Source organism: Symphalangus syndactylus, chromosome 1, assembly GCF_028878055.3.
Source record: "Symphalangus syndactylus isolate Jambi chromosome 1, NHGRI_mSymSyn1-v2.1_pri, whole genome shotgun sequence".
Lineage (NCBI taxonomy): Eukaryota > Metazoa > Chordata > Mammalia > Primates > Hylobatidae > Symphalangus > Symphalangus syndactylus.
The window spans coordinates 26,063,822-26,076,591 of NC_072423.2; the positions used below are offsets into that span (position 1 = coordinate 26,063,822).

The window sequence follows — 12,770 nt, forward strand, 5'->3', positions numbered from 1 at the left end:
GCCCAGGTAATTTTTGCATTTTTAGTAGAGATGTGGTTTCACCATGTTGGGCAGGATGGTCTCGATCTCCTGACCTCGTGATCCGCCCGCCTCGGCCTCCCAAAATGCTGGGATTACAGGCATGAGCCACCGCGCCCGGCCCCCACTTCACTACTTTTCTATTAGCTTACCCCAGCACTTAAAAATCCTCCTGCCTTCTATTTCAGCAGAATTGAGTTAAATCTCTCTTCTTTATTTCAACAGTCTTGAATGAAGTCTTCCTTGCTTGTTTAACTCCATCTAGTGGAATTTTCCTTGACACCTGAAGAAGTATCTTGATGGAGAAGATAAAATATTTATAAAATACAAATTAAAGGCTTCTGTTCTCTCCTGTTATCCATTGGGGAATCTATGAAATATCAGCAAAGCCATTGGTCTTATGCAGATTGCATCTTGGCCTATACTTCTAATACTCATTTGTCCTTAACATTTTTAAATTCAAGGCTTGGTAGATACACTAAATAGTTTCTTACAAAAGATTGTATGCTATGATCAGCAACAGAATGGAGGGCTTCAGGTCTATCTAATAGTCTAGGTTCTGAAATTCCTTTTACTCTAGATAAAATAAGAAGAGTAGTCAACTCTCTCTCAATTAAGTATTCACTGGCTGTCCATACTGCCTGTCTTACCATAGATTTTTATTTCTTTAGTTTTCTAAATATCATATAGCATTTCTAAACATTGGAGAGAGTATTATAATAATGGTGCTGTGGCTGCTGCTGTAGCTTATAGATAGTGATAACAAGAGCTACTACATATGAAGGTATCTTTCTATGCTAGACCTATACTAATTACTGTACACATATAAACACATTTAATGCTCACAAAGCCATGTGAAGTAAATACTATCATGCCTTGCACCCATTCTAAAGATGATGAAACTTAAGAATTAGAAGGTAAACAATTTGCTTAGGATTACAGTGATAAAGTAATCTTTTCCTATACACCAAGTTATTTCTACAGCCAATGCTCTTGCACAGAACCACTGCATTTTAAACCTTGACTCACCAATTATTAAATTTCCCTTTTGAAGTATTTAAACCTGCTGAAGTTTCAGCGAATTCATATTTAAATATGTATAAAAAATGCTGCCCAGGACTTTGTTGGACTTAAAGGAGCTCATCCATATTCACTCCTTAGCACAGTACTCAACCAAACTAAACATCAATAGTAGCATTTAACTTTTCAGAACTTTGGTTTACTTACTACATTTATCCAAAATGCTATACTATTATCTCATAAGACTTTACAAGTCCAAGACACTGGTACATTATTATCTATCATTCTGACTCTCATGAACCAGGAATGGGCATTACCACACATAGAAACATCTGTGATTCTATTTGAGTTGAGAAGCATGTAGAAACCTGGACAAGAGAACTGAGAATTTTGAAAATTAATTTCTTATCCTGATAAGGTAGTCAAGAGACAGCTAAGGCAGTTCAGAAAAAAACTGAGAAATTACAGTGAGGAAATTGGGAATGAAAGTCAGAGAGATCTAGTAGGTCACGAAACAGTGTTCCCAGCCACATTTGTGATTTCTGTTTTTTGAATGCAAATGGAAAGTGTGCTTGCATGAATCAATGAAGGGATTTCTTACCGACATCACTGAATTCCCCCTTGCTGGCTTTGAAGTTAGCTCAAATTTGATGTTTCAGATACTTTAAGAAGTAGGAAAAAGTTTGTTCTCTTAGCACATGTCAAATTTTGTGTGGATGTGTAAATTCCTGTTTTCCAAAGTTGGAAAACTTGCCTTTTCTTTTTTCAGTGTAGTCATTTTACAGCAAGTACTACTACTGGCTTTCAGTGGTACTAAAATGCCATTCTGAATGAATGGGGACAACATCATTTCAAATAACATGAATATTACATCAGGACAATGTTGCACAAGATGAGTTTTTCTCAAAGCTTTCTTTTCATCTGATTAGAAACTAAATATATGCTTCAATTTTTTTTGTAACATCTGCAAGCTACTTCAATAATTAGATACCCTTTCTTTGATTCCTTAATGTAGGAGATACTTGAAGCTCAGCTGCAGTTAAACGGCACTCTGTCTGTCTTTTATCTGATTGTTCTTGAAAGCACCAAGTTGTCACTGATCCAATAGAGGTCTGCTCCCTTGTCTGTTATTCAAAAACTGCTGTAGCAGAAAGGCATGGGATTGGGCTGAGTGTTGGTAACATGGAGCTACCAGATCAGTCCAAAATGGCAGAAGTGAAGGAGACACCTGAAATGACTTCACACCCAGAAGGGAGTGCAGGGATTCATCGTAGTGAACACAGAAGTGACTGGCTCCTACGCAGCCATCACCCCCATGGGGGATGGATTATAACAAATGAGTAGCTAATGCTACCATACTCAGGAAGATACAGATATAGAGCCAGGCCTCGTGGGACCCTGGTGTGCACACAGTTGCCATCTAGAACTCAACAGCAGCCCTAGTGATCCGGTTGTTTTACTCCCTAAAGGCATTCCCATCAAAAGCACCATGGGCAATCCCACCACCACACACTATGCCAGCCTCACGCACAACTTCATCTGGAAGGCACAGAGTACCATGAATGAAATTGATCCCTAGAATGACCTTACCTTCCTTCAAATCTGCTCCATGAAGAATGAAACTATGGTTGCACCAGATAAAGACTATCTCCTGATTGTGATTCAGAATCCAAGGGAATAAATCACTCTTTTGGCCCTTGTATCATTCATTAATTTAATGCCCTCCAAGATTAATAATGTTAATTAAGTCAATGGAGTGGCACATAGAAATTGCCTTAGAGCCCACTCAAAACAATACAGTCACACAAGCTGGCTGGCATCTCCGCCCACCCCACCAAAGGATTCCCTTTGCTGTGCCAATTTTTCTCAGGGTTCCTGAGAGGGCCGTTTTTCCTCGTTTCCAGGTTTTGGGGCAAGAGCTTGTAAGAAGTCCACACTCAGCTTCCTTCCGACCTTCAGTTCACTCTTTTGCCCTTGGAAAACACTGTTTTTATTTAACTAAAAATCACCGAAATACTAACCAAAAAAAGTGTACATAAAATAGCCTGGAAAAATATATTTAAAAAACTTCCAAACACACATAAAACTGTTAAAAAAAAAAAACCTGTTATAGACACACACATATACACACTTACATAAAGACAGCAAGTAAGGAAGTATGGACAATATCCACTTTATTATCCTTATATCCTATTCTCTTGCCCATGTTTATACTTTATATCACTTGTGCTGAGAACTTTTAAGACATTAATTTGTTTTTACACACACACATACATAATACATATATACTCACATACATACATATATACACACACAGAAGTTTGTGTTTGCATGTATGTTTATATATTATTTATACATATTTGTGTACTGATATGGTTTGGATTTGTGTCCCCACTCAAATCTCATGTCAAATTGCAATCTCCAGTTTTAAAGAGGGGGCCTGGTGGGAGGTGACTAAATCATGGATGGATTTCCCTCTTGCTGTTTTCATGATAGTGAGTTCTCACGACATCTGGTTGTTTAAAAGTGTAAGCACCTTCCCCTTTGCTCTCTTCCTCCTGCTCCAGCCACATACAATGTGCCTGCTTCTCCTTCGTCTTCTACTATGATTGTAAGTTTCCTGAGGTCTCCCCAGCCATGCTTCCTGTATAGCCTATGAAACTGTGAGCCAATTAAACTTCTTCTCTTTATAAATTACCCAGCCTCAGGTAGTTATTTATTGCAATGTGAGAACAGACTAATTACATATGCAATTTTTCAAATATATGCCTACAAGTATTTCCTTTTATTTAAAAAAGTAACACATCATCAAGTGTGCAGTTCAGAAAACATAATGTCATTTGTTCATTAACAAAATACTCTTTGGAATCTGACTGACTGTGGAGCCCCTGCTGTGAACTTCGCTAGCTGTGTGTGACTTGTAAAAAGTCACTTAACCTCTTTTAGCCTTATTTTTCTCACTATTATACAAATAATAACAGAGCCTATCAAATATGGTTGTTGAGAGGGCTAAATGCGAGGTGATTATCAAATTACCAGGTAAAATAATAATATTCAATGAATGTTAGCTGTCTAAAAAATGATGCTTAATCCCACATTCATTGATAGTTACCATTAATATTTGGGGATTTCTATAATTAAAGCTTTGGATACAAATATAGATATAGTGATATCTATATTTCTGCTCTGTTTTCTCAGATTTTTATATTTGTCTATGTGGCTTCCATTTATCAGAGAGCCAATGGTAGTAGCTATATTTTCTTATTTTCTGTATTCTTGATGCTCTGGTGCTTGTGGCCTCTCAGCCGAGGGAGAAGCTGCCCTACCCAGGGCTAGTGAGTTCTTAGAGACACTAAAGGGCACAGCTGAAGCATGTCTTTCCTATGCAAACCAACCCATCCCAAATCACTGCCTTATTGAATTCTCACACACCAAGCCAATGTTTCCCCTGCTGTTATCCCAGGACCAGGTACTAGGCAACCAGAGACTGCTCTTACATACCAAAGCCCCCAGAATTATTCAAAGCAACCAGTCTTAAACTGTGCACTCTGGCCAGCCTTGCCTTTCCCACAGAAACTCCAAATAAGCCTCTGGCCTAGGCTTTCCTCTTGCTGCTCTCTCTTCTGACCACATTGGTGCTTTCCTCTGTGGTCCTGGGTGGCATTTGGTGATTCCTCTCTCTGATGCCTCTCATTGTAAGACGCTTCACACCTCAAAGTCTCACTCTTGCCTCCTCCTGTGGCTGCACCAACTTTGCCATACCATATCCAACACGTACACTCTTAGAACATGGATATATTCTTTACAAGGCAGGTCTTATACTACATGTGCTGTTTTACCAGTTGCTTTATTGTTTTACTATAACTGTATCTAATGAGCACTTTCTCTGCTAGTAAATAGAAATATACATCATTTTTAAACACCTGCCTTCTATTTTATTTAAATAGATTTACCATGATTATTTAAATACACTTATTATTTAAGGAGTTACAAATGACATATATTGTTCTTTTGTGACCATAATAGGTCCATTGCCTGATGTGTGGTAAGTCAGTATGCCAACGCGAAGGTTGCAGCAGAGAAAGAGTTTTAATTGTAAGGCCACTGAACCAGGAAGTGGGAGGAAACCTCCAATTCATCTCCCTAAGGAGTTTGGAGCTAGAGATTTCTAGGGGCCTGGAGTAAGCTGAGGTGTTGGGATACTGGATTGATCAAAGAGAGCAGGGCTGTCAACATTAGACAGATCAATGAGACAGAAAGTTAACAAGGATACCCAGGAATTGAACTCAGCTCTCCACCAAGCAGACCTAATAGACATCTACAGAACTCTCCACCCCAAATCAACAGAATATACATTTTTTTCAGCACCACACCACACCTATTCCAAAATTGACCACATAGTTGGAAGTAAAGCTGTCCTCAGCAAATGTAAAAGAACAGAAATTATAACAAACTGTCTCTCAGACCACAGTGCAATCAAACTAGAACTCAGGATAAAGAAACTCACTCAAAAGCACTCAACTACATGGAAACTGAACAACCTGCTCCTGAATGACTACGGGGTACATAACGAAATGAAGGCAGAAATAAAGATGTTCTTTGAAACCAACGAGAACAAAGACGCAGCATACCAGAATCTCTGGGACACATTCAAAACAGTGTGTAGAGGGAAATTTATAGCACTACATGCCCACAAGAGAAAGCAGGAAAGATCCAAAATTGACACCCTAACATCGCAATTAAAAGAACTAGAAAAGCAAGAGCAAACACATTCAAAAGCTAGCAGAAGGCAAGAAATAACTAAAATCAGAGCAGAACTGAAGGAAATAGAGACACAAAAAACCCTTCAAAAAAGTAATGAATCCAGGAGCTGGTTTTTTGAAAAGATCAACAAAATTGATAGACTGCTAGCAAGACTAATAAAGAAGAAAAGAGAGAAGAATCAAATAGATGCAATGAAAAATGATAAACAGGATATCACCACTGATCCCACAGAAATACAAACTACCATCAGAGAATACTACAAACACCTCTACGCAAATAAAGTAGAAAATCTAGAAGAAATGGATAAATTCCTCGACAAATACACCCTCCCAAGACTAAACCAGGAAGAAGTTGAATCTCTGAATAGACCAATAACAGGCTCTGAAATTGTGGCAAAAATCAATAGCTTACCAACCAAAAAGAGTCCAGGACCTGACGGATTCACAGCCGAATTCTACCAGAGATACAAGGAGGAACTGGTACCATTCCTTCTGAAACTATTCCAATCGATAGAAAAAGAGGGAATACTCCCTAACACATTTTATGAGGCCAGCCATCATCCTGATACCAAAGCCCAGCAGAGAAACCACCAAAAAAGAGAATTTCAGACCAATATCCTTGATGAACATTGATGCAAAAATCCTCAATGAAATACTGGCAAACCAAATCCAGCAGCACATCAAAAATCTTATCCACCATGATCAAGTGGGCTTCATCCCTGGGATGCAAGGCTGGTTCAACATATGAAAATCAATAAATGTAATCCAGCATATAAACAGAACCAAAGACAAAAACCACATGATTATCTCAATAGATGCAGAAAAGGCCTTTGACAAAATTCAACAACCCTTCATGCTAAACACTCTCAATAAATTAGGTATTGATGGGACGTATCTCAAAATAATAAGAGCTATCTATGACAAACCCGCAGCCAATATCACACTGAATGGGCAAAAACTGGAAGCATTCCCTTTGAAAACTGGCATAAGACAGGGGTGCCCTCTCTAATCACTCCTATTCAACATAGTGCTGGAAGTTCTGGCCAGGGCAATCAGGCAGGAGAAGGAAATAAAGGGTACTCAATTAGGAAAAGAGGAAGTCAAATTGTCCCTGTTGGCAAATGATATGACTGTATACCTAGAAAACCCCATTGTCTTGGCCCAAAATCTCCTTAAGCTGATAAGCAACTTCAGCAAAGTCTCAGGATACAAAATCAATGTGCAAAAATCAAAAGCATTCTTGTACACCAATCACAGACAAACAGAGAGCCAAATCATGAGTGAACTCCCATTCACAATTGCTTCAAAGAGAATAAAATACCTAGGAATCCAACTTACAAGGGATGTGAAGGACCTCTTCAAGGAGAACTGCAAATCACTGCTCAATGAAATAAAAGAGGATACAAACAAATAGAAGAACATTCCATGCTCATGGGTTGGAAGAATCAATATCATGAAAATGGCCATACTGCCCAAGGTAATTTATAGATTCAATGCCATTCCCATCAAGCTACCAATGACTTTCTTCACAGAATTGGAAAAAACTACTTTAAAGTTCATATGGAACAAAAAAAAAGCCCGCATCGCCAAGTCAATCCCAAGCCAAAAGAAAAAAGCTGGAGGCATCATGCTACCTGACTTCAAATTATACCACAAGGCTACAGTAACCAAAACAGCATGGTACTGGTACCACAACAGAGACATAGATGAATGGATCAGAACAGAGCCCTCAGAAATAATGCCACATATCTACAACTATCTGATCTGTGACAAATTTGACAAAAACAAACAATGGGAAAAGGATTCCCTATTTAATAAATGGTGCTGGGAAAACTGGCTAGCCATATGTAGAAAGCTGAAACTGGATCCTTCCTTACACCTTATACAAAAATTAATTCAAGATGGATTAAAGACTTACATGTTAGACCTAAAACCATAAAAACCCTAGAAGAAAACCTAGGCAATACCATTCAGGACATAGGCATGGGCAAGGACTTCATGTCTAAAACACCAAAAGCAATGGCAACAAAAGCCAAAATTGAGAAATGGGATCTAATTAAACTAAAGAGCTTCTGCACAGCAAAAGAAACTATCATCAGAGTGAACAGACAACCTACAGAATGGGAGAAAATTTTCACAACCTACTCATCTGACAAAGGGCTAATATCCAGAATCTACAATGAACTCAACCAAATTTACAAGAAAAAAACAAACAACCCCATCAAAAAGTGGGTGAAGGACATGAACAGACACTTCTCAAAAGAAGACATTTATGCAGCCAAAAAACACATGAAAAAATGCTCATCATCACTGGCCATCAGAGAAATGCAAATCAAAACCACAATGAGATACCACCTCACAACAATTGGAATGGCCATCATTAAAAAGTCAGGAAACAACAGGTGCTGGAGAGGATATGGAGAAATAGGAACACTTTTACACTGCTGGTGGGACTGTAAACTAGTTCAACCATTGTGGAAGTCAGTGTGGCGATTCCTCAGGGATCTAGAACTAGAAATACCATTTGACCCAGCCATCCCATTACTGGGTATATACCCAAAGGACTATAAATCATGCTGCTATAAAGACACATGCACACGTATGTTTATTGCGGCACTATTCACAATAACAAAGACTTGGAACCTACCCAAATGTCCAACAATGATAGACTGGATTAAGAAAATGTGGCACATATACACCATGGAATACTATGCAGTCATAAAAAATGATGAGTTCATGTCCTTTGTAGGGACATGGATGCAACTGGAAACCATCATTCTCAGTAAACTATTGCAAGGACAAAAAACCAAACACCGCATGTTCTCACTCATAGGTGGGAATGAACAATGAGAACTCATGGACACAGGAAGGGGAACATCACACTCTGGGGACTGTTGTGGGGTGGGGGGAGGGGGGAGGGACAGCATTAGGAGATATACCTAATGCTAAATGACGAGTTAATGGGTGCAGCACACCAACATGGCACATGGATACATATGTAACAAAGCTGCATATTGTGCACATGTACCCTAAAACTTAAAGTCTAATAATAATAATAAAAAAAAGAGTGCAGGGAAGGTCGTGGAATGGGAGATGAAAAAGCTGCATTCTCATGCTGATTCGATTCCTCAGCAGGGGTCTTCAAACTGGTTGGTGTCAGCCCTTCCACTGAAATTCAAGATCTGTAAAACATCTTAAGCAATTCTTAAACAAAAGCATTATAACTCTAACATTAGAGAACCTATCCATAGGAACAGTGGGGATGTAAATGGTCAGTATGTAATGCTATTGAGTTTAGGTTACAAGAAAGTGGGTCAAAATATGGCCTGATTAATGCTTAATTATAACCATACTTCTGTCCAGAACCTGGCATGTAATTCATGTTAACCCTGCAAGGACAGTTTCACTTTAATAAAATATGCAACAAAAGACCCCAATGTTTATTCTGTTATGCCAGGCACTGTGTTAGATGTTGGTGATTCCATGGAAGCCAAGGGAGTGAAGACTTCTATCCCTGTGGCTAGCTTTATAATAGACAACCTCAGATGTGAATCTCAGTGCGCTTGTCAGATATTTTGGGTATACATTTCTAAAAGTGGAATACAGACACACACACACACAAACACACATCTGTATATATTTGAATCATCTTTCAGAAAGATAAATAAGTCATAGATAACACAAACAAATAAAAACACATCCCATGCTCATGGATGGGTAGAATCAATATTGTTAAAATGACCATATCAAATCATGTACCCAAAAAAAATCAAATACTCACATGCATTCACTTCTGTTTCAAATAACAATATGTATGTATGTATTCTTTAAAGACTCACCTCTAGCTGTTTTAATAATGCCAATTCTAAACCAAGTGACTTGCTCTGCGTCACATAGCTTATGAAATGCATAAGCAAGACTAAAGTATAAGTCTTTTAATCCCCAATTTGGAATTACTGTGCAAAATGCATTCTCACTCAGAAATAATCACAAGTACTTGATCGTCAGTATCACAGACTCCTTAAAGATCTGTTGGCTTTTTCTTTCTCATCTAAACTTGGGAGGTGAGAAAAAGAGAGCAAATGCTAAGCTTGCTTATGTGTTATAGAGACAAAATTGGCTTGCCAGTCAGAATCTGTGGACCACAAGTTGAGGTAGTGCAACAAAATATTGCCACCAGAAAATATAGTGGTAAAGAAAGGGTCTTGAGGCTGAAACTCAAGCATCAGAGTTTGTATTCTGGCTTACACATTCTGTAAATGTTGGCTATTATCACTACTGTTATTACTAATAAGAAAATTGTTATTTTCGTGAGAAACAAACCCTGCTGTTGCTTTTCTATTGGCTTCCCTTTCTTCCAAAGCATAAGACACACCAGGGAAGGCCCAGGACACAGGAGCAGACAGAAGGTAACAGAAGAAGATGAGCACTGGGGAGAGCCTGCAGTAGCCTGAACCTACTCATTATTCAATTTCCCCAAGAACCTACAGGAGATTCAACTACTGCTTTTGTGGTTCATTGACATTTCATTAAGGATAGCTTTTTTTTTTTTTTTTTTTTTTGGCTTTTGCTTTTGGTGTTTTTTTTGGTAGTGGTATTCACCAAGTGTAGGGAGAAAGATGTTTGGCTTCCATACCATCAGCATTTTCTGAAAATTTCCTGGGCCATTCTACTTTGTTCTTCTGGTCTCTTGATCTCTTAAATCCGTAATATTTTTTCTCTCCTTCTTTCTGCCTGAGTTATTATCTGCTGTTGCTGTTGCTGATATTTTTTAGATCTTAAAAGCATCATCTTTGGGCTGGGCACAGTGGCTCATGCCTGTAATCCCAGCACTTTGGGAGGCCGAGGAGGGTGGATCACGAGGTCAGGAGTTCAAGACCAGCCTGGCCAAGAGGGTGAAACCCCTTCTCTACTAAAAATACAAAAAAATAGCCGGGCGTGGTGGCCTGTGATCCCAGCTATTCAGGAAGCTAAGGCAGAGAATTGCTTGAACATGAGAGACAGAGGTTGCAGAGTGAGCCAAGATTGTGCCACTGCACTCCAGCCTAGGCAACAGAGTGAGACTCCGTCTCAAAAAAAAAAAAGCAGCATCTTTGTTTTCTTTACTAATGACTCAGGGTTAGAGCTTCAACCATACCCCAATGTATTACCCAGTATTCAGATCTTTGCAGCATTTTGAAACATGTGTGATATTTTGTTTCCATATTGTAATATCCAAAATTCAAACTGAAATATACATCATTCCAGCTGATGAGGCAGGTGGCATTTAGCTAGAGAAATGGCATAACAGAAGTGGTATTTAAAGAAGATTAACCTGCAAACACATGCAGGAGAGATTAGGTTACAGGAACAAGCTGAATTTGCCAAGGATCGTTCCACACTTAGATTCAAGCCATTTTAGTCCCTGGCTCTGTCTGGTTTAGAAAATCAAGATGCCCTGTGGTTTATCCATTGCCATTTAAAATATTTTAGTGATTATGAGGGAAGTAGTTTTTATCAAGGCTTTCCTTAGCTGTACAATCCTGGATATTCTTTATAAATAAAAGGAACCACTGAGAAGTGTAGATCTTTCTTGGAACCTATATGAGATGAGTGGAAGACCAGTTCTGAGAGGGATGACAAACTGCAACTTTTGAATCTTTTTTTTTTTTCGTTTTTAGATGGGGTCTTGCTCTGTTGCCCAAGCTTACTGTAACCTCTACCTCCCAGGCTCAAGCGATTCTCAGGCCTCAGCCTCCCAAATAGCTGGGACCACAGATGTACATCATCATGCCCAGCTAGTTTTTGTATTTTTGGTAAAGACAGCGTTTTGCCATGTTGGCCAGGCTGGTCTTGAACTCCTAAGCTCAAGCAATCTGCCTGCCTCGGCTTCTCAAAGTGCTAGGATTACAGGAATGAGCCCGAGAGCCCAGCCATGCAACTTTTGAATCTTAATAAAGAAGTACCAACTTTTACTAGTGATCAGTTTGGAAAAGCGGTAAATAGGAATCAGTACTATATCACTCTACTGTGTCAAACTAATGAAATTCCAACCTTTTTTTTCCCTCTTACAGGTAGAACAGTTAGAGTCATTAATATTCATCTGTATATTAAAATTTCTAAATAATTACTGGCTTAGAAGAAAATGTCATTTTAATTATAGAAATCCGTTGTCATTATTAGAAAAAAAATTCTATTTTTATTTTATGCATCATTTTGTATATATAAAGACTAAATGCAACAGAAAATGATAGAAAATGCACATATAAAATATGTAATATTCTGAGTCTATTAATTTAGGACTAAAACAAATAAGTAAAACCTTTGCTGTTCATCAACATTCTTTGCTTTTATATAAAGTGTGGTCTCTTCTTAGTCTGAGCAATTATGAAATAAAATGTAACAAAATCCCTTTATCTGCTTGATAAGAGGGATATTTTAAATAAAGCACATATTTCACTATGATCTATGAATAACAGAAGTGACTTCTTACTAATGTAATAATAATTATAATTAGGTCTCAAGATAAAAGCTCAAGAGATCAAGGCTCAGTAGAGTCCTTATTAACTTAAAAATTCATAGTTATTCCTGAATTAAACAAATGACTAATAATTACATGGGAAGGTTCTCACCACTCTCTGCTAAATAGCATGAAAAATTAGAACACCCCGTTTGTGATTGACAGTCCAGTGAAATCTATTTACAATATGAAACAAGGACCTCCTTCTGTAATTTAAACAGATAGCCCTTTGTGGCTTTAGAGAATACCTGAGTCACATTCATTTCAGAATAATATTTTGGGACCCTGTTTCATCAAACCCTTTCATTGCCCCTTTGACATCCCCCCAACCTCTTGTCACCATGTCATGGGGTTAAAGTACAAATGTTTCTCGATTTTTAATGGGGTTATGTTCTGTGCCAATAAACTTACTGCAAGTTGAAAATATCGTTCAGTTGAAATTGCACTTAATACACCTAACCTATGAAAAT

General features: G+C 38.2%; 1 pseudogene; it reads left to right on the forward strand.

Annotated features, from left to right (window-relative positions):
- The first annotated feature begins 2,244 nt into the window (after window positions 1-2,244).
- On the forward strand, window positions 2,245-2,719 carry LOC129489495 (dynein light chain roadblock-type 1-like; annotated as a pseudogene).
- The last annotated feature ends 10,051 nt before the right edge of the window (window positions 2,720-12,770 follow it).